Source organism: Podarcis liolepis (assembly GCF_965112155.1).
Source record: "Podarcis liolepis genome assembly, chromosome: 4".
NCBI classification, from domain to species: Eukaryota; Metazoa; Chordata; class Lepidosauria; order Squamata; family Lacertidae; genus Podarcis; species Podarcis liolepis.
Window position 1 is genome coordinate 32,684,744 of NC_139558.1, and position 23,606 is coordinate 32,708,349.

General features: G+C 42.2%; 1 protein-coding gene and 1 long non-coding RNA gene across 10 annotated transcripts in view; one reads left to right on the forward strand and one right to left on the reverse strand.

Moving 5' to 3' along the window:
• Positions 1-23,606, forward strand: part of AFF3 (ALF transcription elongation factor 3) — a 233,086-nt gene that overhangs the window by 87,022 nt on the left and 122,458 nt on the right. The window lies entirely within an intron of this gene.
• LOC310706265 overlaps positions 1-23,606 on the reverse strand; it is a 107,872-nt gene that overhangs the window by 32,690 nt on the left and 51,576 nt on the right. For both annotated transcript variants that reach the window (XR_014525784.1, XR_014525785.1), the window contains exon 2: positions 7,078-7,175. This is a non-coding gene — a long non-coding RNA (uncharacterized lncRNA). The remainder of the gene's footprint in view (positions 1-7,077; positions 7,176-23,606) is intronic.

Sequence of the window (23,606 nt, forward strand, 5' to 3'; positions counted from 1 at the left end):
AAGAGTTGGCAGTTGTGGGCAGTGGCATGGTCAGGGGTATGCATATATGTGTCTCCTATAGCATGCTGTTTAGCCTCGTTTTTTCTGTGAAATGAAACATGATATCATGTCAGGCTCCTTCATCTTGTTCCTGATATCCTTGCAAGACCACACATAAAACAGGCTCAAAATGAATTATATGCATAGATCACAATAGCCAGCCAAGATTCAGTGGCTCACATCCAAATTAATTAGCATTCAGCTTGGGAAAAGCAAAACACACACACAAAAGATGGAATAATGTCCTCAAAATATTCTAACAAACAAACTTAGGCTGTGTACACATTGCCGTTTTAGTCTGGCTCCAGTGCTCTCCCAACCACTGGCTTTTGAATCTGTTCAGACGCAACGTTACCAATGATGCAGAGCTGACCTGTTTTTTCTTGAAAAATACTGCCGCTTATTGCATTTTCCAGCAAACCAGTTTCAGTCTGGAAGAAAATCTGAAAGTGCATTCCCTTCACAGTAAAGCAGGGGTTTGAACGTTTGAGACAGCCATTGCTCGTGCGCAGATGGCAGTGCATGCACAGATGACAGTACTATGAATTGGAGTTTGGGAGGGTTGAAAGGGCAGGTAAACCAAACAGATAATGGTGCATGGGGTGTTGGAAAGGGGTAGTACCTCTGGTGGGGGACGCATTGTGCGCCTTCTGGAGTGGTTTGTCCGCCATTGGTCCCCAGCCTGCACTCAGCGTTACCACCAAGTACGAGGAAACAGAAACATGGCAAATTTCAAAATCACTGTAGTTTCCGTGCTTCCAAAATCCGTACTTCCATCTCCGGGCATTTGTTGTTGTTTTTTGAAGTCAAGTAGGAAAGGGGTGTCATTTTGACTTTTTTCAGGTGTGAAAATGTTAGGCCATTTCTTGTCTTCAAATCCTTTGATTGAACAGATGGATCAGTCTTGAGCATTCTTTGAAAGTATCCTCTTCATTGCAAGGCCTGAGGCAAAATTGCCTCTTTGTAGAGATGAAGGATGCAGCTATGTGGTGACACTGTATATCAATATAAGATATTGTGGTGGATAACTTCTAGAAGAAGATGGTGCAAAGAAGTTCTGAGAAATAGCTGAGCAGCGTTCTTTCAAGCATAGGGTTTTTCCAAAGCAAATATGCTTCCTTTTCTTCTGGCAAGAGGCAGTGTAGGGTGTACAAGGGGGGAGCAACAACAACAACAACTAGTGCTGTTTCTCCTTATTCCTCAGTGTCAGAGACATCCTCATATTAACATCTTCCCTTGTAAGTGGCTTGTAGCTAGATTCTTAGGAAGAGGATGGAATATTTCTGCAAGAGGCAATGATCAATAATCAACATTTATACTACTCAGAGCAAAACATAAGATGCACAAGGCACAAGCTAGAAGGTTAATACTGCCTAACTCATAAAAAATATTAACTTTATAGAGCCAAACATTCAGTAAGGAACCTACCTAGATGAGACATGAGACATCTGTGATCGGATCTCCCAGTGTTTCTGGGGTTTGTCTTTCTTTCTTAAAAGCAGGGATGGGCTCTCTGACATGGACCAGGAGTGTGGTGCTAGGAGAAAGCCCCTTTAACACTTTTCTCCAATACGTGTTCCTGTTGTACCGTATTTTTCGCTCTATAACACGCACCTGACCATAACACGCACATCGTTTTTAGAGGAGGAAAACAAGGGAAAAAATATTCTGAATGAAACAGTGGACGTATCATTTTTGTGATTCATGCTGTGGCCACAGACATGTGATCTGATGGTGAATTTGGGGTGACCCAATGCAAAAATCCTGAGAATCCCTGTGGATCCATGCTTTGTAACCACGTTTTTGCACCATTGCAGCCCCAGGCAACAGTGGGTGCGTGATTTTGGGGGGGGGGCAGGCTGTAGCCATGGACATGCTATGTGCTCTGATGGTGAATTTGGGGTGACCCAATGCAAAAATCCTGAGAATCCCTGTGGATCCATGCTTTGTAACCACGTTTTTGCACCATTGCAGCCCCAGGCAACAGTGGGTGTGTGATTTTTTTTGGGGGGGACAGGCTGTAGCCATGGACATGCTGTGTGCTCTGATGGTGAATTTGGGGTGACCCAATGCAAAGATCCTGAGGATCCATGTGGATCCATGCTTTGTAACCACATTTTAAGTGGGGAGGGAAGGAAAAACACAGAAGGCTAAGAATGCAGGAGAGGGCTATAACGTGAGGAAAGGAAGGCAAAAGTTTTCCCCCACCCACCCACACAAGCCAGCCACTGTTTAAGGATTTCATCCTTTTAAATGGAAGAAAGCATATTTGAATGCTGTGTGTCTCCAAAAACAAAAAGCAGGAAGTCAAATCAGAATTTTAAGCCGAACCTGTAATCTCTCTTCCCTTCACAAACATTGTTCCCTCCGGAGCAGGGACAGGATAGAGCGAGGGACGCTCTGCTTTCCCCTCTACTTGCCTGGAGGGGAGGGGCTTTCCCTGCTCTTTGTTCGGACGCTCTGCTCTCCTCTCTACTTGCCTGGAGGGGAGGGGCTTTCCCTGCTCTTTGTTCCGTTTGAGCAAACACAGCAACGAAACAGAGCAGGGTGGGCAGAGAGACCCTGAGGCAGAATGCAGGAAAGCAACAGCTTTCTCACGGAGCTCCCTTCTCCCTGAAGCGCGGTTTGATTTTTGCCTTATTTTTCGGCTACAGGGACCACACATTCGCTGCATAACACGCACAGACATTTCCCCTTCCTTTTTAGGAGAAAAAATCTGCGTGTTATAGAGCGAAAAATACGGTAAATGTTGAGTCTGGCAGGGTTGATATGGCCCTGGGAACATAAGAGCTTCCAGGCTACTCTAAAGCTTTGATAGAGCAAATGCTCACAGTTCTCCTAGGTGCTGCCCTCTGGACTTCTATATCTTGCCACAGACAAAAACGAACTTTCTACATGCACTCATTCATGAATTTTTGCATATCCCCAGTCATGTGTCTTCTACACAATTCATGCAACAGAATGAGCATGTCTATCCACGTTTTGTCTCTGTATACATACAAACTTCAAGGGGCCCAATTTAACTAATGAATCACACTAATGGAAGCCAGTGCAAGGTCTTCCACTAATGCGTTGGGACCACCCAGCGCCCCAAAATTTAGTTTAGCCCCCAAATGAACTTTTATTATGCTTATGTCACTATTATCATTTGAGAAATAACGCTCACGCCTGCGCGGCTCCAAAAGGAGTTTGTGTGTGTGTGTGTTTTGTTTAAAACCTGCTTTTCTGAAGAAGACAAAGAACACACTAGGAGTTGGTGTAAAGACTCCACACATGTGCTAGAGGAGCTGGGAGGGCCCTTGCGAGTGTGCGTATACGAGTTCCTCTTGGGAAGGTTCCGGAGCCTGTGCGCAAGATCAGTTGTGTCAAAGGTGCTGCTGACCCCATTGCCACATAGCAGCTCAATACAATATGCTTAGGTGGCTTCAGCGGCGGGCGCCTGGCGCCCCCCAGAATTCGGCACCCAGGTGTCCCGCACTTCTTGCACCCCTGGGTAAGACGGCCCTGGTTGGGACTTTTCATCCCCTCTCCTCCCCTTGTGGGCCCCTGCCCCCCAATTGGCTGTGTGGGGATTGGGGAACTCCCAAAACAGCATGGGCGAAAGATAGGGGAGATCATTCTGTCTGACAAGCTGACATCCTTGCCCTGACAGAGCAATATCCTTAGCACTTCATCGAATTCCTCCCGCAATTCTCTGCACAGTTTCTAAAAATGGGAATCTATGGCAGATCCTGAACTATCAGGCCCAGTGATATCACTGAATTGTACTGAGTTCCAACACTTTGAAGCAGTGTTCCACTCATTTGATGATGCGTTCTCCCAGTATGCCCACAAAATGTGCTCCAGATGGTCGCTCAGCCATTTGAAGCAGATTTTGAGGGTCCAGGGGAGGCTGCAGGGGAGAGGCGAAGAGGAGAAAAATTCCACTGTATAAAGCAGAAGTATTTTGTGTGACTGGGATGGCAATGTTTGATGCACTGTATCTTCTCCCCCAGCTGTAATCAATTATACATCCCCAACATTTCTTTGCAAGGCAGATTTTCCAAATGCAAGTTGGTTGTATTATGCAACAAGGTGGAGCAGGTCTGTAATGAAAAGCCAATGTAGAAACTGATCTGCAAATATGTAATTAGCAAGATATTTCTTAAAATGAAGGCTGTATGTTGTTAGACCTCAAGGCCTGTAACAGAAGACTGTGGGACATGAAGACTCACGCAATTGTCATTCCTTATGAAAGCCTTGAGTGAGTGAGTTTCAAGCTGGTACTAAATAAGATTTATGTCTGAAAAGTTGTAAAACACCACCTCACTTATGGCAAACAGGTCTCAGGGGGGCTGAAGAGCTTTAGTCTCACTTAAGTATTATATGATTGGAGCTTAATAGTCTCTAGGATCCAAAGAAGGAATGTGTTTGCACAGGAAAAAACTAAATGCATGGCTGAAATATCACTTAAATGTTTTCTCCATAGTAATTCCCCCTGACAAAGAGGCAAGTTCCTGCAACAGTTTAAAAAGTGAGGGCTTGAGTATCTCTGAAAACCGTTGCAGAGAAAAATGGGGGGGGGGGATTGCATTCATGATTTCCCCCCAGATTCTCTTATCCTTCCTTTGGATTCTCATTATTACATTAGAGTAATGTGCAATTCCATTGTGTTTAATAGAGTAGTGTAAATTAATTCCAGCATTTCTGGAATTTTAATAAGGAGACCACTGTCAGGTTTTATGCTACTTTAACATTCATTATTCAAAGTTTGAACCGTGGGTGGGATTTATCTGTTCTTTTGTTTTTAGTCTTCACTAGCTCAAAATGCTTTTTTTTGTAAATATTTTCCTCCAAGCAAGCAAGCATTCTCGACTGCACACTCAGGGCGGTTATTTATTATGCTTAATGGCAGCTTATAGTAAGTCGTAAATTAAAGGAACAACTTATATGGTGTTTTTAGGTGTGCCAAGGGTATGCCATTTTGCTAATAATTTGTACTAATGTAAATTGTAAAGTGACATTTATGAACTGCGTTTGGCGTCATACATAAAACTCCGGCTAAATGTAGAAACATTGATCTGCTGTTTTATGAGCCAATACTTTTGTACAGGTCAGAGTAGTTTTTGCCCCGAGCCTTTACTAAGGCCAGAGTGTTAAGTTAATAAATGGAAGGTTTAAATTTTATAGACTAATCACTTGGAGTAATCAAAATTTGCTTTTCAGTAGCCGAGTGTGATGTTTACTATCTCCTCGCTTTGTAGAAAACGTTGCGTTACGGCCTTGTAGCAATTGTGCATTTTCTAAAGCCTTTGTGAATTTTTATCCCTACTTCAGCAAACGAAACACACAAGAGCCTAGGATGACCCTACTAGATCAAGCCAATAGCCCATCTAGTCCAAAATCCTGTTCTCACAGTGCTTATGGAAAGCCTACAAGTTGAGCAAGACAGCAACAGCACACATAAATTGGTGCTGTATCTCCCTGAAAAGTGAGAAAGTATGCATTATGCTATGCGTTTAATATGTTGGAGTTGCATGAAAGGCATATAAACTGCAGATACGTAATATAACTATGGGCAAATGTGAAAAGTATATGATATTTCTAAAGTTTCTCCTGGTTATAGAGGTGAAGTTGGAGAACAATTAGGTATCCCAAAAAGTTTTGAAAGCGGTGCTTTATTTTCTGGGGGTATGCAAGGGTACGCATACCACTAAAGATTTTGTGAATCTAAGTTTGGCCTCATTGAGAGGCAGTATTTCAATATGAGTAGGAAAATGAGAGTACCCCTAAACATTTTTAAAGGGGGAAAAAAGCACTGTTTGAAAGTATAAATCAGTTTTCTACATTTTCTCTCGTGTGTGTGTGTGTGATCACCTGACCTCATTTCTATTTAATGTACCTTAAACTTAAATAGGGTTGCCATATTTCAAAAAGTAAAAACCAGGACACCCTCCCGGCAGATGTCAAAGAGTTAATAAAACGGGGGTTTTTTCAGCCGGAACTCTCTGGAACTCAGTTCCAGCACCTCTCAGGTGGGCGCCATTGAGAACGAGGGAGGTGTTCATGGTAAGTTCTGGCACCTCTTTTTCTAGAAAAATAGAACTGTAAACAGCTATATAAATTTTTGTAGATATCTGAAGCCTGTCCTGTTTTGGAAAGCTTTTAATGTGTGGTGGGTTTTTTCTTCTTTCCCTCTGTATTTTTGTTGGAAACTGCCCAAAGTAGCTGGGGCAACCCAGTCGGATGAGCAGGGTATAATAAATTTGTTGTTGTGGTCAGGGATTTTTTTTCCAGTTCCAGCACCTGTCAGGTGGGCACCATTGCCATTGTAAGAGAACAAGAGAGGCGTTTATGGTTAGTTTGGCACCTCCTTTTCTAGACAAATATCACTGAATTGATGATGATGATGCTGAAGAAGAAGAATACATGTGGAGTTTGGCATGGCATTCCACCTCCGCTGTTCCATCTAGGCAGCAGATTAGTTGATCCCTGAGCAAAGTAGGATTCATCCCCACTCCACAATCCATGTTGTTTGGGTGAAAGGAGACTTTACTTACTCTACACTGCAGTTTCTGTAGGGTTAACATTTGTGATTGGTTGTCCTAACAAGACCAGCCCTACCGCAACAGTGGTGGTGGCAGCAGCAGCGGGGGAGTCAGCACAGGCTAAATATCTGAAAAATAAATAAATATAAGGTCTTAACAATATATGGATGCATTGTAAGAGAAGGGGTTAATTGAGCCTCTCCAGGGAGGGAGTTTCAGAGTCTGGGTGCCACAACTAAAAAGGCCCAGTCTTTCTTGGTCCCTCCTTCAGTAGTGGTGGAACCCAGAGCAGCACTGATGGGAGGTTCATGTGAGAGCCAGAGGAGGCTCTTCATATATCCTGGTTCCAAACTGCTTTGTGAAGAATACCCAGCCCTCATTAAATACAGATTGTACAAAACATGGAATAGTATGCTTGGTAAAACAGGCTCCTGAAATTGCTCTGGCTGCCACGTTTTGACTCAGCAAATCACGTTTTATATAAAGGTTTGTTAGCAGAGTCTACTCTTACCTGAAATGAAACATTTTCAAATTCCTGGTGGTTTTTTTTTTTTTTTTTTTTTGTAGCTTTACATCTTTGGTTTTATTCCGATGCCAATTTGAACAATCCTGCAGAAGCCAAATATGTACAAGTGTTTATAAACATGCCGTTATAAAATATTAGTGTCTTTTGTCTGTGTAAAGATAGGGAAACAAACTGAACATTTATTGAGGGACCGGTCTACAAATTATTCTTTGGCAATAGAAATACGTTTTGTGACAAACCCAAATCAACTTAAAAAAAAATATCATAGAGGTAAAAACGGCAATGTATAGATGGAGCACATTCAGTATAAGGTGAAGCTTTTTTATGCTATGCATGAATGCCTTTGCTGAAAATGGGAAATCTAAACAGCTGCACTATTGTATTCAATTGCTGTCAAAAAATAATGATTTGCTGAGTCTAATAGATCACCATTTGGTCTTGGCAGCTGTTACTGGCAGGTTATACAGTACAGAATACATGCTGTGCATGCTATATTTCTGTCTTGCTGGGGTTTCTTACTATAAAGATAGTAAGATATGCAGCCAAATCAAAAGTTAATAGCATCGGACCAGGAGTTCTTAACCTGTGGGCCAGGAATATGCATAAAGAGGGATCATACGGTCCTTGTTTTTCCTTCATTTCATAGCTTTTAATAAAACATAATATGTTTCCAGCTCTTACGCTAGATCGCGAAAATGACCTTGAAAATTGTGAGCTGAATATATCTATGTGTGTGTATTGCAGCCGTGCTTCGTGAGATCGGCAGATAGCTTGAAAAAAGCTTTAAGCGACACATGCTGCTCCATTAGTTCCAATCAAAGCACTCTGGGCTTTTTTATTCTCTAGCCAAAGATTTTCACATTTCTCCGAATGAGTTTGCAGACTCTCATTGTGTGCCTCAAGAGGGGTGCAAACATGTGTCATGGGGCTTCTTCCAAATGGAAGAAAGGAGGCATTATTGAGGTTTTTTAATATTATTATTAATTTATAATGTTTGAAAACATGATGCGTTTTCAAGTACAGTATGGTAGGGGATGGGACACCACACACAGTACAATATTTCTTTTGTTCCTTGACTATATTTTTCAAATGGCGCTTCAGGGAACTGTGATTCCTCGGAAGCTTATCAGGGGTTCATTGGTGACAAGATCCAAAATGGAAGAAGAGTGTCCCTGAAAGACACTGCGTGATAGTGACAGGTGGTTCAGTCACTAGACGGCACTGGACTTAGTTGTATCTGGATGAATTCAGGAATTTCCTGTTGCTGTTCTGTTTATGTTGAAGAGGTGCAGTGGGGTGTTCCTAACCTGGCCTTCCTAGTATGCAGGTTACTGCTGGTAGCCAAGTCAAGAGAGAGAGGGGGGAAGGGAGGCATAGCAGTAAGAACCTTGGATTGACTCAGCTGCTGCACCTGCACCCACCTCCTTCCTTGCCACCTTGCCTTTCTCCCTCTGTTACTGGTAGCAACCTCCACACTGGGAAGCTTGGTGAGCATGTTACCCCACCCCATGCCATCCTGCCAGCCATTACTGGTTCTGTTCTAGCTCCTTGACCAGGGTGCCCTCTTAAGCCCTCCACGATGCACAGCTTGCGTCTGTACTAGGATGGGCAATAATGTCTCTGCTAGGTGAAGCTGCAGAGGAGTACTGCTGGCTGGCTGCATTCTAGGCTGTTCTTTCCATCACACAGAAATCTGAGAGGCTTGGCTAGCACTTTGCAAGAGTATGCAATACAGTGGTACCTCAGGTTACATACGGTATGATTCGGGTTACGTACGCTTCAGGTTACAGACTGCTAACCCAGAAATAGTACCTTGGGTTAAGAACTTTGCTTCAGGATAAGAACAGAAATCGTGCAGTGGCAGCAGCAGGAGGCCCCACTAGCTAAAGTGGTGCTTCAGGTTAAGAACAGTTTCAGGTTAAGAACAGACCTCCGGAACGAATTAAGTACATAACCAGAGGTACTGCTGTAACTGACTTTCCCCAATAACCCTTTAAAAAAATAATTTTAAAAAATCATCGCGACATTCAGCGTTTGTGCTGGATATGAGAGATATTCCCCAGTGGCTCCCCATAGGGGGGAAAAACCATTTGAAAACCACTCCTTTAAGGCACAAAAATTCATAATATTATTATGAATTTTTCAAGTCGAAATGTACTCGTAAAAACCCCAGCCGAACTTCCTTCTCGGTTTGCCTTACTCTCAAAGCAGTATTGGATATTGCTGGCATCCGCCTGTCTCAAAAGACAACAGAGAGCACCTCGGGGGGGGGGGTGAAGTCAAACCGCTGGAGAATCACAGCGCCCGCTGTAGCCGCAGAGACTGGGAACGCGTAACTTGCTGCCTCCTATGTTGTTTTTGCAGTGTTAGCAGCACCAAAAGTGATCTCTCTGGGGGGCAAGCCTGGGCAGTGTGTATGGGGGATGCTGGGCTTGGCCTCAGTGATGTGCCCCAAAGGAAAGCAGAGCAATAGGAGGAGGCATACAAGGCTCTATGCAACCGTCTTAGGGATTTGTGTATGTATTTGTGTATGTACATATGCTGTATGGAATCTTAATGTTTATATTATTTTTCTTTTATATTGTACACCCACCCACACACCAATGGAAGTTGATTGGAGATCTGTTTGGTGACAAGCAACTAGCAAGTTTAATTAGGAATAATAAGGCTAAAGCTATGGGATGCAAATCGACCCAGTTACTTACTTAGCCCAGATCCTTCAGCACATGTATTGCTTTTTAAGGAGTGTGTAATTCTTTTTTTAAAAAAACACCCTCATCCTTTTGCATCATCGGTGAGGATATCCGCCCCACAATTGTTATTGTTAGTATTTTAATTTGGGAACTCATTGAAGAGTTGCTTATCTCCTGTCTTTCCAAACTTCAGAATTGCTTGTGTTCCTTTCATGGTAACATTCATCAAAAATTATGCTGCCTTCACCCCTTCTAAAATAACAGTGAAGATAAATGGATCGATTGACCCCAAGAGCAGTTTATTTATCCCTTTAGTCACACTTCAGTAGTAAAATCAATATTTCTCTGAAATATCTGATATTACAGTGGTTCCAGTAAATACTGACACTCCTGAACTATGTGTGTGAGAGAACAGAAATTTATTATCAGGTTAGATATTTTAGTATCTATATTGATTTTTCTGCGAATGCTTGTGAAGTTTTTTATTTATCTGTATCTAAATGAGTGACATCTGCTGCTGTGTGGTGGTGGTGGGAGGGCCCCCCCCCCCCAGTAATCAAAGCCCCGTTGAAGGAAAAAGAAAACTCATATCTAACAATCTTAGTAAAAAGTACCTTGTCAGGATTGTATGCTTACTTTGAAATGATGCACTGTCTAGTGGACTGTGTTTTCTCATAGTGCCCCTTTGTTGGACAAATGCGCAGCATGGTAGGGCCCCCCTTTTTTAATACAGATGTTGACACCACTTGATGTATAACTACTAAATTGTTTTGGAGTGCTGCGTGGCTAATGGATTGCTGTATGGATGGAGCAAAGGGAACAGAACTGATAGAGAAGGTGCTGGAAAAGGGGTCATGTTTCCCTCTATCTGTTTATGTACGTTTCTTAATTGAACATAATGACAACTGATAGAAAAACATTGTCTCAAATCAAATCTTTCTACTGTAATCCACACATGCTTAAGCTTAAATGGAAATGGTGTGCATATATAGTGGGGGGAAATTGCAATAAAAGTTCTGCAACAGATTTGAGGTGGAATTGAGGCCCCTAGTGAACCACAGAGAAAAAAGATCTGGTGTAGTTGGTAGTGCTGGTGATGGTTCCTTCAGCTTGTTTACTTTCACTCCAGTGGTTGTCTCATGCATGTGGTTATGTGCAGTTGCCTTTGTAGCTTGAGACAACAATCCTCCAAACGTTTGCATCAGAATAGCTCTATTGAAGTGTTGGATACCAGGTAGGCAGCCTTGCTAGGATTGTAATCTGTTAACAGTGTGGTTCATAGAACTACCCTCAAGGTTGTAGCTTGATGTTTGATTTTATCTAAAAGAATGGGAGCAGGTTACAAGTGATTTTAAAATACTCATACAGACAGACAGACAGGCGGATAGATAGACCAGCTATTAAATATAGAATATATACAATGCTGGTGTGTCTCAAACCCTCGGTGAGTTAGGGACTTCCTCTGCATGCGAAGACAAGGCTCCGGCAGATTGAGCGTATGAGACCAATTTCAGCTCGGACTTTTCCGACCTACCTAACTGAATCAAATGCACACCCACAGCTGGAGAGGTCTGAATTGCAGCCTAGATGTCTGTTATTGGCAGTCTGTTGGTGGCAGTAATGACAAATTAGAGATGGTTTTGGCTCTTCCCTATTCTGCTGGAACTTGGTATCGCTTCATAGTGGCACGAGTGTTTCAAAATGTTTTATTTTGTGCCCTCTTGCCACAGTTCCTTCCCCCTACAATTGCGCCCCAAGTGACCTTATCCTTGGTCATCAAAATCAGCCAAACTGTTATTTTTAAAAAATATAGCTCTGGAAGAGGAAGCAGGGACCTGTTTGTGAAGAGCAGCCAGGTGGAAAGAGTAATCCTAACCTGTGCAGAGAGAAGGTGCATGCTTCCTTGTTTTAGAATCTGCATAGGTGGCAGCAGTGCTATTGGAGCTGAGAGTTTCCTTTCAGCGGCAATGCTGTTAATTCCTTAGGAAGGAGAAAATCTGTGTAGAGAGGGCACTGCCGGCCGTTGCGGTTTCTTAAGAAACTCTTCCATCACCTATTCATACTGGTATCTCTTGTGTTCATTTCTTCTGCTGGAGATGGTGTATGGAAGCAGAGCATGACCAAACGATGGAGGTTAGGGAACTGACTTATTATACTACAAAATAACATACGCCAGGGGTGGCTAACCTTTGTCCCTCCAGATGTTGTTGGACTCCAACTTGGCAATACAATTGAAATATTGCCCACATAATTGTGGAAATTGTTTGATCGTTTTTATAGCTTTTGTATTTTATCTCCAATCCAAATCTTCATTACTGTCATAGACCAGCATAAGGTAAAAGCACCTCCATACATAAATAAACCATGCTAGATAGGCAATAATGCAACTGCAGAAATAGAGGGTACACATAATCATTCTCTCAGTTACAGCAGACCAGCATAAGATAAAAACACATAAAACATGTAAATTAGACAGTCAGTTTTAGACCCACTGTGTGGCACATACCCTCCTCCGACGTATGTCAATCATAGCAGCACAATATCTGGCAACTGAATATGTTATATCAGGATTTATATCTTGGAGCAGTAAAGAGATATAGAATTGCCCTGTGTGTCCTGGAAATTTGTGTATTATTGGAAAGATAAACCTAGCACGTATGTTTGTGAAATACTAGCAGTGGAGAACAAAACATGTCCGTTTTTTTCACTTTATCTTATTTTACATTGCTTGAATAAGTTTTGGCTCGTAAGTGGTTTATAGATTGGGTTGTTGTTGTTTTTTAAAAAAATAGCAACAACAACAACAAGAACTCCCATCAGTCCTAACCAGCTTGGCCAGTGGGTGATGGGAATTGTAGTCCAACAGCATCTGGAGCTCCACCCTTACTATACGGCATGTGCTTCTTTTAGACAAAACAATCAGATGAGATATACTTTAACAATACATGATCATAATTGGCTCTGTTTGCTGAAAACTTATAAGCAATGAAGTGTGCTGCTGCTTCCCTCCTTTCTTCTTGAAAATTGTCGTTAACACAAGGAGTAATGTTTTTAAGAGGTCAAAAGACACAATGCAGTGCCATCATTTTTATGACCGTCAAATTAATTTATTTATCCATTGCCTGCACCTAATGGAGATTGACTCTCCTGGTTCCCTGCTGTAATGATGTTCACTGAGTTGAAAATGAAGATGTTGGAGGATAAAAGTAGTGCTCTGACTGCTATTGATTAACTGTCTTGTTTGCTTCATTGTTCAGGCTTCATTAGCCTCTTGGGCAGAGAGGCACCCCAGTATAGCATCCCTGACACCTTGCTGAAAAGACGCAGGCTTTTAAAATGGCAGCTTTACTTAAAATACAGTTTGATGTACAATTATTGATGGCATAGACAAAGACAACATCTGATAAGTTAGAACAGAAATACAAACAAACAAAGAACAACTCACTGAACTATACTCATATCAGCCTCATATCAACAATAGTCTGGAAAAAATGTTATTAGGTTATAGATATATTAACTGCAATAGTATTTTACAAAACACACACACAGACACAAAACAGCAGAAGAAATAGTAAAGGAAAATGTAGTATTTTAAGAGCTGGCCCAATACAGTGGTACTTCGGGTTACAGACGCTTCAGGTTGCAGGCGCTTCAGGTTACAGACTCTGCTAACCCAGAAATAGTACCTCAGGTTAAGAACTTTGCTTCAGGATGAGAACAGAAATCATGCGGCGGCAGCGGGAGGCCCCATATCTAAAGTGGTGCTTCAGGTTAAGAACAGTTTCAGGTTAAGAACAGACCTCCGGAACGAATTCAGTACGTAACCAGAGGTACCACTGTACTTTTGCTGTGCCTTCCCACCACGAGGGCCATCAGCTGAAAAAATATTGTGGTACCATGCAGATACCAGTTCCTGCTCTCATCTATCCCATGCCCCCCCAACATTTTGGGACGGCAGTTCAGGGCACCCAACCTTCACCCTGCTGACCCCATCCCTCGCCCGTCTCTGGCTCACCCACTTGCCCTCTCCTTTCTCCTCCCCCATCCCACCTACCTTTCTCCAGTTGTTCGCCTCTGCAGCACCCGGCCTGCGCCATGTTGGGAGAAGCAGTGTGTGTCAGCCCAACCTTCTGGCAGGCTATGCCTAGCCTGCGCAGCTTCCCATCTTTTGGTCCCTCACCCTGGCGTGACCAGCACGGGGCACCAACATCGGGACATTCGGGACTGGGGACAGAAGCCTGTCATAATTGTTCATGTTACAATGTTATGAAAGATGGAATCATCTTTTTTCTTTAACCACCATGTCATCTGGCAGTTCCCCTTTATCACTGACAATTCACTGCAAACCTCATGGTTTTGTGCTACACGTATTTGTAATCATGAGGTTCTCATGGTCTTCTTTTCATCATGGGCACAATTCAGAAGAAAGTAGGTATTCTTAAGAGCCATTGAAATCAATATGAGGCCCAAGGAGTGTTCAGTGGTGTGTGTGTGTCCCATTGATTTTATTATGATGTGCCCAGTAGCCTTACCATTATCCAGATTATGTTTGAGAAAGGGCTTTGTACATGGAATGATACATGCACATAAAGATGGGGAGGGAGGTTCCTGCCCCAATCAGAGTTCACCCGAATGTGAAAAATCTCTATGCACGTAAATTGCTTGTAGATACTAAAGGTAAAGGGACCCCTGACCATTAGGTCCAGTCGTGGCCAACTCTGGGGTTGCGGTGCTCATCTCGCTTTATTGGCCAAGGGAGCCGGCGTATAGCTTCCGGGTCATGTGGCCAGCATGACTAAGCCACTTCTGGCGAACCAGAGCAGTGCACGGAAACACTGTTTACCTTCCCGCCAGAGCGGTATCTATTTATCTACTTGCACTTTGACGTGCTTACGAACTGCTAGGTTGGCAGGAGCAGGAACTGAGCAACAGGAGCTCACTCCGTCGCGGGTATTCGAACCGCTGACCTTCTGAACGGCAAGTCCTAGGCTCTGTGGTTTAACCCACAGCGCCACCCGCGTCCCCTTGTAGATACTATTCCACCATATTTGTTGGCAGATTCGGGGTGGGTAGCCTCCACAGCCACCTTCACACATTCCTTGAATGCATGAGTGGGTTCACTTAACCTCCCCAATGAGAGGTAAGCAGGCAGATGAAGCGTTAAGTCCCATGGATTTTATTGGAACTGAAAAACACAAAAACCTCCTTTGAATGATCATTTTTCTGTATTTTTTCTTAAACATTTTGGAACAGCCATTGCATCTTTCTAACACATCCGATCAGAGGTGTACCAAAGCTCCCTTGTTCCATTGGCAAGGAACTGTATTGGTGCCCCAGGAGATGGGAGGGCGGGCAAGCAAGCTCCTAGTCACACCTAGCAAAAACAGAGAGGAGTGATTTTTGCAGTCCCCGGAACTTGGTGGGGGCCAATCTGGACAACCCCTAGGGTTTGCCCCCACATCAGATACGTGATAAATGCATTTAATTTAACCCACTCTTCCCAGTCTGCCTCCAGATAAGATATTGTACATGTGTTTGTGTATAAATTCATGCATGCACATTAATTAAAGTTAAAATATGGAACTTACTTCTGTCCTAGTGATTAGAATGTGTAAATTTCATGGCAGCAGATAGTAAGAAAGCTTGAACTGGATTAATTTTTAATCCTCTCCCTCCCCCTTTAATAGTGGTATTTGTTTTGTGGATAATCTATGTAGCTAGGTAAAATGGAGAAGCCCGAAACATCTGCTAATCCTTTCACAATCAGAATGGTTTTGTTTTTTTGTTTTTACCAAAGCAATGCCAGTTAAATGCAAATATGTATTTCAGGTCAAATACAAATTTCTGCGTATCATTATTTTCATTTTATAATTGCACTAAAAGCAACTGAGTAAGGCCTGGATTGTAAGCCTCCTTGGGAACAATATGTATGCTACCTTGAGTTCCATTATGAAAGAAAGGTGGGATATAAAAGTAAGCGCTATTGGCAAAACATTTGCATGGCCTGAACTGGGCCCATAAAATATACAAATGGTGAGGAGTTTGTTCAGCAGATGCAGAAATGGGGGGGAAATGCAGAAAAATGATTTAACACATACAAAGATGTTTTTGAATGAATCAGACTTTGCTATTTAATTTACATTTCGAGGGCTCATTAGGATGATGAATGACACTGGTGGAGAACAAAACATACTTCCGGAACAAAAGAAAATCTCTGTAGCCTAATAACATTTTATGCCAGCACTTACATTTGTCAGAAGTGGATGCTATTTATCCCTATGATTATTTAAAAATCATTTTTATTGTCCTTTGTTCTGTGTCCTCTTCTGGGAATTTTAATTCAGAGTTTTGACACCTGCTTATTAACTTGCCTGAAGTATGGAGTACAAAGGCTCGTGCTATATAAATAATTCTAACCAGCTATGTTTATATTACTGGCAGCTGTACACAAATTAGCTCAATTTGGATTTATTTCATCTCAAAATAAGAAAGCATTCCAGACAGTGTCACCTTTAACTCACTCATACACTACTGAGATGGCAAAGCGCTAATAAATTGCTTAATACCTGGGCCACGGGCATGTCACTTTCTGGGGAGAGACCTGCAAGAGTGTCTGATTGTCTGATTCTACTTCTCCCTCTCCCCCTCCCTCCCTCTCTCTCTCTCTCTCTCTCTCACACACACACACACACACTGCATACCCTCCAACATTCATCAGATGAAAATAGGGACATTTCTCACCCCCCACAACTGACCCTCTGCAACCCCCCCCCATTTTTTGTGACTGCAGACCTTTCCCCATCAGAAGAAGGGCGAGAAATAGGACACTGCGCACACGCCCTCCACCATTCATTAGAAAACCCCTTAATCCTGATTTTATTTTATTCCTTGGCAGATTTGCAAAATAAAAGCATGCACCAATATATATATATATTTTTAGAAAGGGGCAAGTTTAGACGCGGATGCACAAAAGCATTTTTTAAAATAAAAAAAGACTCGTTGCACTCCGCTTCACTCGGCTTGAAATATGGCAGCCCTAATTAAAACAAATATTGCTGCTCCCCATTGAGTGTGTTTGAGTGTGTAACATTATATACCACATGATTGTAAGAAAACCTCTCAGTTGTTTACACAAATATAAAGTAACACATTAGTATTATTGATTAATTAAAAAAACAAACCCAAACCCCTGATTTTTAAAAACGAAAAGCTAAAAAAGCTAAAAGCTAAAAAGACATTAAAACACTTCTACGTGCCTCGATAGGTTTGCCTAAACCAGGGGTCAGCAACCCGTGGCTCTAGAGCCGCATGTGGCTCTTTTACACCTTTGCCGCGGCTCCGGGGCGGATACTAGCGAGGGGAGGAGGCGCATTGTGTGCCCCAACACTCCCCACTGTTTTAAATGTCGCAATGGTTTTGCGGCTCCCAGTTTTTTTTTCTTCGGTCTAAGTGGCTCTTTTTGTCTTAAAGGTTGCAGACCCCTGGCCTAAACAAAAATGTCTTAAGCAGACAGCAAAAAGAATATAGCAAAAGGAACCTGCCTAAGGTCAATAGGCAAAGTTAGTGCTGCCACACTAAGAGATTGAATCCTTACACATGTGGTATGAGTATTATGTGGCAGCTGTAGCAGGGCCAGATCCGCAGATTGAAGCGGCTGAGTGGGTATGTATGGGGTAAGGTGATCCTGCAAATAAACTGGACCCAAACTGTTAGGGTTGTGATTACATCTTAGAAAGTCAAAGACACTGCAGAGAGAGTTGATAACCCTTAACCCGCTTAGAATTTATCCTACCTAATGTGAAAACTCTTCCCCATCTTGGCTATGTTGGAGAGAGAAGCTGGTTGTGATGAATTACTGGGGAAGAGAAAGACAATCTATATGGTCTGCACATACTGGATAAGATTTGGAAACTTGAGTCCATTGTTGTGGATTTATTTTAGTAGTGTTATACCTTTTAAATTCCACATTCACCCAACGTTTTCATATTCTGTCCAAAGAGGGTGCCAGGTATTTTACCATTCATGACCCACCATGTCCCCCCAAAAGCTTTGTGCACACTTAAACAAATACATATACACTTGTGCATTTGCTTATAAACGCAAAGAGCATTTCACAACGTCATGCGCATTCGAACTGCATCTGAAGATAACATGTTAGTATGTTTGGGTGCATTACGCCTCATTATCTAATTGCTTCTTCAGTATTCTGCAAACGACCTGATGTTTCCATACAGTATAGCCACACAGTATAAATGTTGCATGTATACACATTTGTTTCCTGAGTTTCCTGCTGCCCAAAAATAGTTCTGTAGTTCCATCAGTGCATGAGTCAGAGCTCTGGAGGATGAAAGAAATCAGAAATTGCATTTGCATGTGGTAAGGAAATACTTCAGTGTAAGCTTTCCATAGAAGTGTGGAACAGTAAGTGCCACACAGCTTTAGTTTATTCATTATGAAATGATGTGGAAGTGTTTGATCTTACACTTTTCCTTCCATAGTCAGTCCTGACTTTCTTTAACGAGTTTGGATGACAATACAAACAGCTACAGTGAAACAGCAAGACTGATTTTTCCCAAGAGCAATTGTACTGCTTATTCGTAATGCAAGTTTGTTTCAATCTCTTTCTGCAGTGGTTGCTCTGACAGAGAGATCACTGGTTTAATTTTCTTTTCCAAATACATGAACAACCTCACACATGTCAGTGTATATTCCTATTCAATGTGTAAGATAACAATGAACAAATTTTGTGTTTTTCCAGACACACACACACATATTATATCCCCTTTTCAACATGGTGTAGCAATGTTTCTATGATTTATGCAGCTTGATGTGAAATATTTTCTATTAAGGTTAACCAATTAAGGGTCAAAGCCAGTGCATAAATGAATAAATGTTGCAGTTCTTTTCCAAAAAGGGTTCTGCTTTGCACACTTGTATGCACGTGGAACCAGATATCATTGCATAGGATATTAGCCTTCATGTCTGTTTTTGTGAATTTCTAAAGGCATTTACATTTTTTTATTATTTTAAAAAACAGCACTCCATATGAATATATTTGCTTTCATTTGTTGCTCATCTTCATCCCTTCTATTTTCCTTCTTTGCCCCCACGGCCATTTCATCTGGTTGTGGCGAACCATGTGGATTTTATTCAAAGACATCAGGAGGCCACATTTGACATGGTGGCAACATAAACGCTCGTAAAGAAAAGCATACGCAGCACCTCAGCCAATCAGATTAAAGAATGTGAGGGCAAAAAGTAAGGCTAGGGAAATGAGAGTGAAGGAGGAGGAAAATGGGGTCGAAATGAAGCTGCAGCTGAGGATGTTGAACACCATCAAAACGCATAAGATCATCAAGATTAGCTGAGGTTTCGTTCTTTGTTTTGCAGTAACTCTTGGACTATGGAGACTAAGCCAATCTCAAAGTAGCTATTCAAATGTTTGGGGAAAGGGTCATAGCTCAGTGGTAGAAGATCTGCTTTGCAGGCAAAAGGTTCCAGGTTCGATCTTCCTGTTCTCCATGAAATCCTGGAGAGCTGCTGTCAGTCTTTGTAGATACTGTAGTACTGAGCTACATGGACCTATGGCAGGCATAGGCAAACTCCGGCCCTCCAGATGTTTGGGACTACAATTCCCATCATCCCTGACCACTGGTCCTGTTGGCTAGGGATGATGGGAATTGTAGTCCCAAACATCTGGAGGGCTGGAGTTTGCCTATGCCTGACCTATGGTCTTACTCTGTATAAGGCAGCAGCATCCTATGTCCCTAGCGTGAGAAAATATTAAGCAAATATTCACCCCTATAAGTTCTTCCAATTCTCTGAACATATTACTTTTTTATTTATGCTTCTGCTTTGCTATTCCCCCACCGCACACAAAAGAAACTCAAAGCAGCTAACAACAATACAGTACGCGCAACAGTTAAACCAAACAAAATGCATTAAATAGCCACACCAAGTTTTGATTCCATTCAACCTAGAATTTGTTTTTTTTTCTTCATTCAGATCCAAGTAGGGTCAAGGCCATTAAGAGGATTTGTGGACTAGCAGACATCAAATTAACACCCCCCCTCGCCAGAATGTAGAGTGGACCAGATGGATGTATCTACTCCCATTTCCAAGTAATTGGGCACTCGCACTAAGCGTAATTAGTTTTCTTTCTTTAAGCCAAGGCGTTAAAAGTGAGTCACTACTTCCAGTGATGGCACATTAGTGGACACGCTATGGGCATTCTCTTGGCCTCCCAAAGCCGCAAACTTCCCCATAAGCCCCCAATAAGACAGGTTCTGGCTAGGTGTCCAGATTCCTCTACTCAAAAGGGTGATTGACTACTTTAACCTGTTCCTGACCGGGCTCAGGAAAAACAACATTTGGTGCTCAGTTGAAGGGGTCTTCTAATTGATCAAACAACAAAATCCCCTACAGAGTAATGATAATTAGTACAGTGGTACCTCTGGTCGCGAACGGGATCCGTTCCGGAGGCCTGTTTTCAACATGAAAAGAGCGCAACCTGCAACGGCGTGTCTGTGCACGCACGGGTTGCGATTCGCCGCTTCTGCACATTTGCATGACATCATTTTGCGCTTCTGCGCATATACGAGCGGTGAAACCTGGAAGTAACCCTTTCCGGTACTTCCGGGTCGCTGCGGGACATAAACTGAAAGAACGTAACATGAAGTGGACGTAACATGAGGTATGACTTACGGCCTTCTTTCTTTACCTTATGTCTGTACCATTCAGGCAGAACTGCAGGTCCCTGGATGCTTAGGTGAAAAGCTTTGGTCTCACTATTCACCATCCAGTGCTCAGCATGAGAGGGAAAGGCACTTCTAATTCCATTGTGCAGGCCAGCAGTGACAACTACAGAAACAGATCTTTGGGAGCAGGTATCAGAAGGCCTTATCTCCAGCCTCCTTTGTGCAATGCACTCAAGCGCAGATCAGAGGGGTGTCTCTGTGAGAGTGCAAGAGAGAGAGAGAGCATTGACTTTTTGTTCAGGTGTAAAAGTATTTAAGGTCAGCACCCCAAATAAATCTTATGTAATAGTTTCTTTATTATGAATTTGTGGCCGTAGCCTAGGTCCATTCTTAATATTTCAAGATGGCTTTGGAAATATCTGTGGTCTTATCCGTGTTGCAGATTATGGACAATATTGATACGATTTCTCAAATGATTAGATTTTTCTTTATGTTCAGAGAACTCCATCTATTCAGTGATTTATGATTCATTTAATTAGAAAAGCTCTTAACGCTCAGGCAGAGTACAGGATTCTCCCCTCCCCCACCGCCATCCAAGCCCAAAGGTGCATTCATCGTAAAATAATAAAATTTGTTCTGTTCACTAAAACCTTTATAATTATTCAGTAATGATAGAACAAGAGCTGATTAATAGGTTATTAATTGTTATAACCTTTTAAACATATGAAGCGAACACTCTTAGGGGCTTTTTTTATAGCCACGGAGAAATGGGCTGAGGTCTTTCCCCCATCGTAGTAACTGATAAATGACTATGCTATAATTTCCAGATATCCTTAATAGTGCATGAGCCAGGGTGAAAATTACTCCGAAACAGGATAATACTACCTGTGGCTTTTGGGGTTCTCGTTAATGGCAAGTATTCCATCATCAGATAAATGTTCAGTGTTTTTCTAGCTTGGGGGAAAGGGCAACAACTTGTCTCCCCTTCCTGGCTTTCCCCGGATGCTCTCCTTCCATTATTCTATGTTCTTTCCCTCTCCTCGCATCCCACGCCCATTCCTCAACCTCCATAGGGATGCCACCTCAACCTCCATAGGGACGCCTCCCCCACCCAGGCAGGTATGGTGGAAGCAGTTTCTATGGCCCATGGGAATTTCCCCATATTCAGACTGCAGTGATACCCACAGATTCTTGAAGTGGGTGATTCTTCAGTCCCCCAGCCTCCTTGCCAACTGAAGAGGAGACCTGCAGAGCTTTTCGGCCTTAGCCTTAACTCCCTTTTTTTCCTGCTGCATTCGTTCGTATAATTTTCATCTCAGTAGGACTGAATACCAATGATCATTTATAAACAGTTTTTCTCATTATGTTCATAGTTATAGCATTATTTTTTATAGCTCGCTAATTACAAACACACGAAACAGCAATGTTTGGTGTTAAATAATGTAAACAGCAATGTAATTCATTTTCACATTACATAGCTTTTATTGATTTATTGCTAATTTACTTTTTAAAAAGGGGGGATGGGTTCCTGGAATAAACTATCTATTTCAATATGTTGCGCTGTGTAGTACTAGCTGGTGTTTAGATTCACATTACAGTGTTGCAGAAAGGTCAATTGTTCCATAATGTCCTCTTTTGTTGTAAGTGTCATTCTGTTACAGAAAAACAACAACTATGCAAATAGGTTCTTGGTCTTTTTCTGGAAGAAGAAAAAACAAGCTTGTTGAATATATGCAGTTGCTATCCTATTCAGGCTTACTTTGGAGTAAGTTTCATTAAACACTAGACATCAACACACCCCCCCCCGTGCAGTTTTTGAGGGGGTGTGGGAGACTTCATATGGGAAGAGTGCAATATGAAGTCCTGTTGTACAAGTGGAAATCTGTCCCACTTGTACACAGACACCCCTGGAGACAACCCTTTGGGACTTACTTCTGACTAAGCATTCATAGGACCGCTGTTTCAGTGGCTTAAGGCTGTTGGTTTACACCAGAGGTCAGCAACCTAAGGCCCATGGGCCGGAAGTGGCCTACAGAGGTCATTGGACCGGCCCATGAGCCACCCTGAACTGAAGTGCCCGCTCGTGCCCTGCACTAAACCAGCACAGCGTGGTGCGGGGACTTGCTTCCACGGTGCTGGAAATCGGGTCTGCGCATGCACAGACGCTGGAAATTGCGCATGTGCACTCATGCACACACACAAATCCAGCCCACAGAGGTATCTCCTCGGGACCAATCCGGCCCAGGCAAGATAAACCTTGCCAACCCTTGGTTTACACTCTGTCTTCCATTTGTGTGGAATTTTTAGAAGGTTTTTATTGGTTGTGTTTGTTGTGATTGGTTTTAGTGTTCATATTGTCTTTGTAAATAGCTTTGGGAACCTTTTATGAGGATAGCCACTAATCTGCATTTGCCCCACATTTGTAATAACACCATTGTTTAGTGTTGCAACCCCTACACTTTGGAACTCCCAGCTTATTGAGATCAAGCAAGCCCATTCACTCTTGTTGGCGCCTTCTAAAATCATTCTCGTTTAGTCAAGCCTATGTAGCTGCTTAGGAAATTGAGATCATTTTAATCTGTTTCAGTATTTTAAATTTCGTATGGTTGCGATTTTTAAAATTGATGTTACTGTTTTATATTTTGAAAACCGCTTTGGCTTTTTTTTTTTAACAATCAAGCAGTTTATAAATTTTATTAAATAAATAAGCAAGTCCCACTGAAGTAACTAAGAATTGCACTGGAAATCTCATTGGCCCTTTACAATGAGATGTCTGCATCATACTCTGTTACACAAACATGTGCACAATGTGCTTCTGTTCTGAACAGCTGCATCTTTGCAGGTTTTCCAGGAAAAAGTAAAACTTACTGGAAATTGAATTTTCTTTTAAGGGAGCTGTTCTGGGTTAACAAGGTGCATATGGTTGTTCTTTTTTGACAGTTTGCATTCAGAGGCGAATCTATCAAATCCATGCTTTCTGAAACAACATGAGAACCAAAACACATTTATCATTCATAATTCACACTTACCTGAACTTTTAAGTGCAGTTTTTCAACCACTGTTTGCAAAAATGCATATATTTGGTAAAAGTGTGCATTAAAATGAATATATTTGAGAAAATACA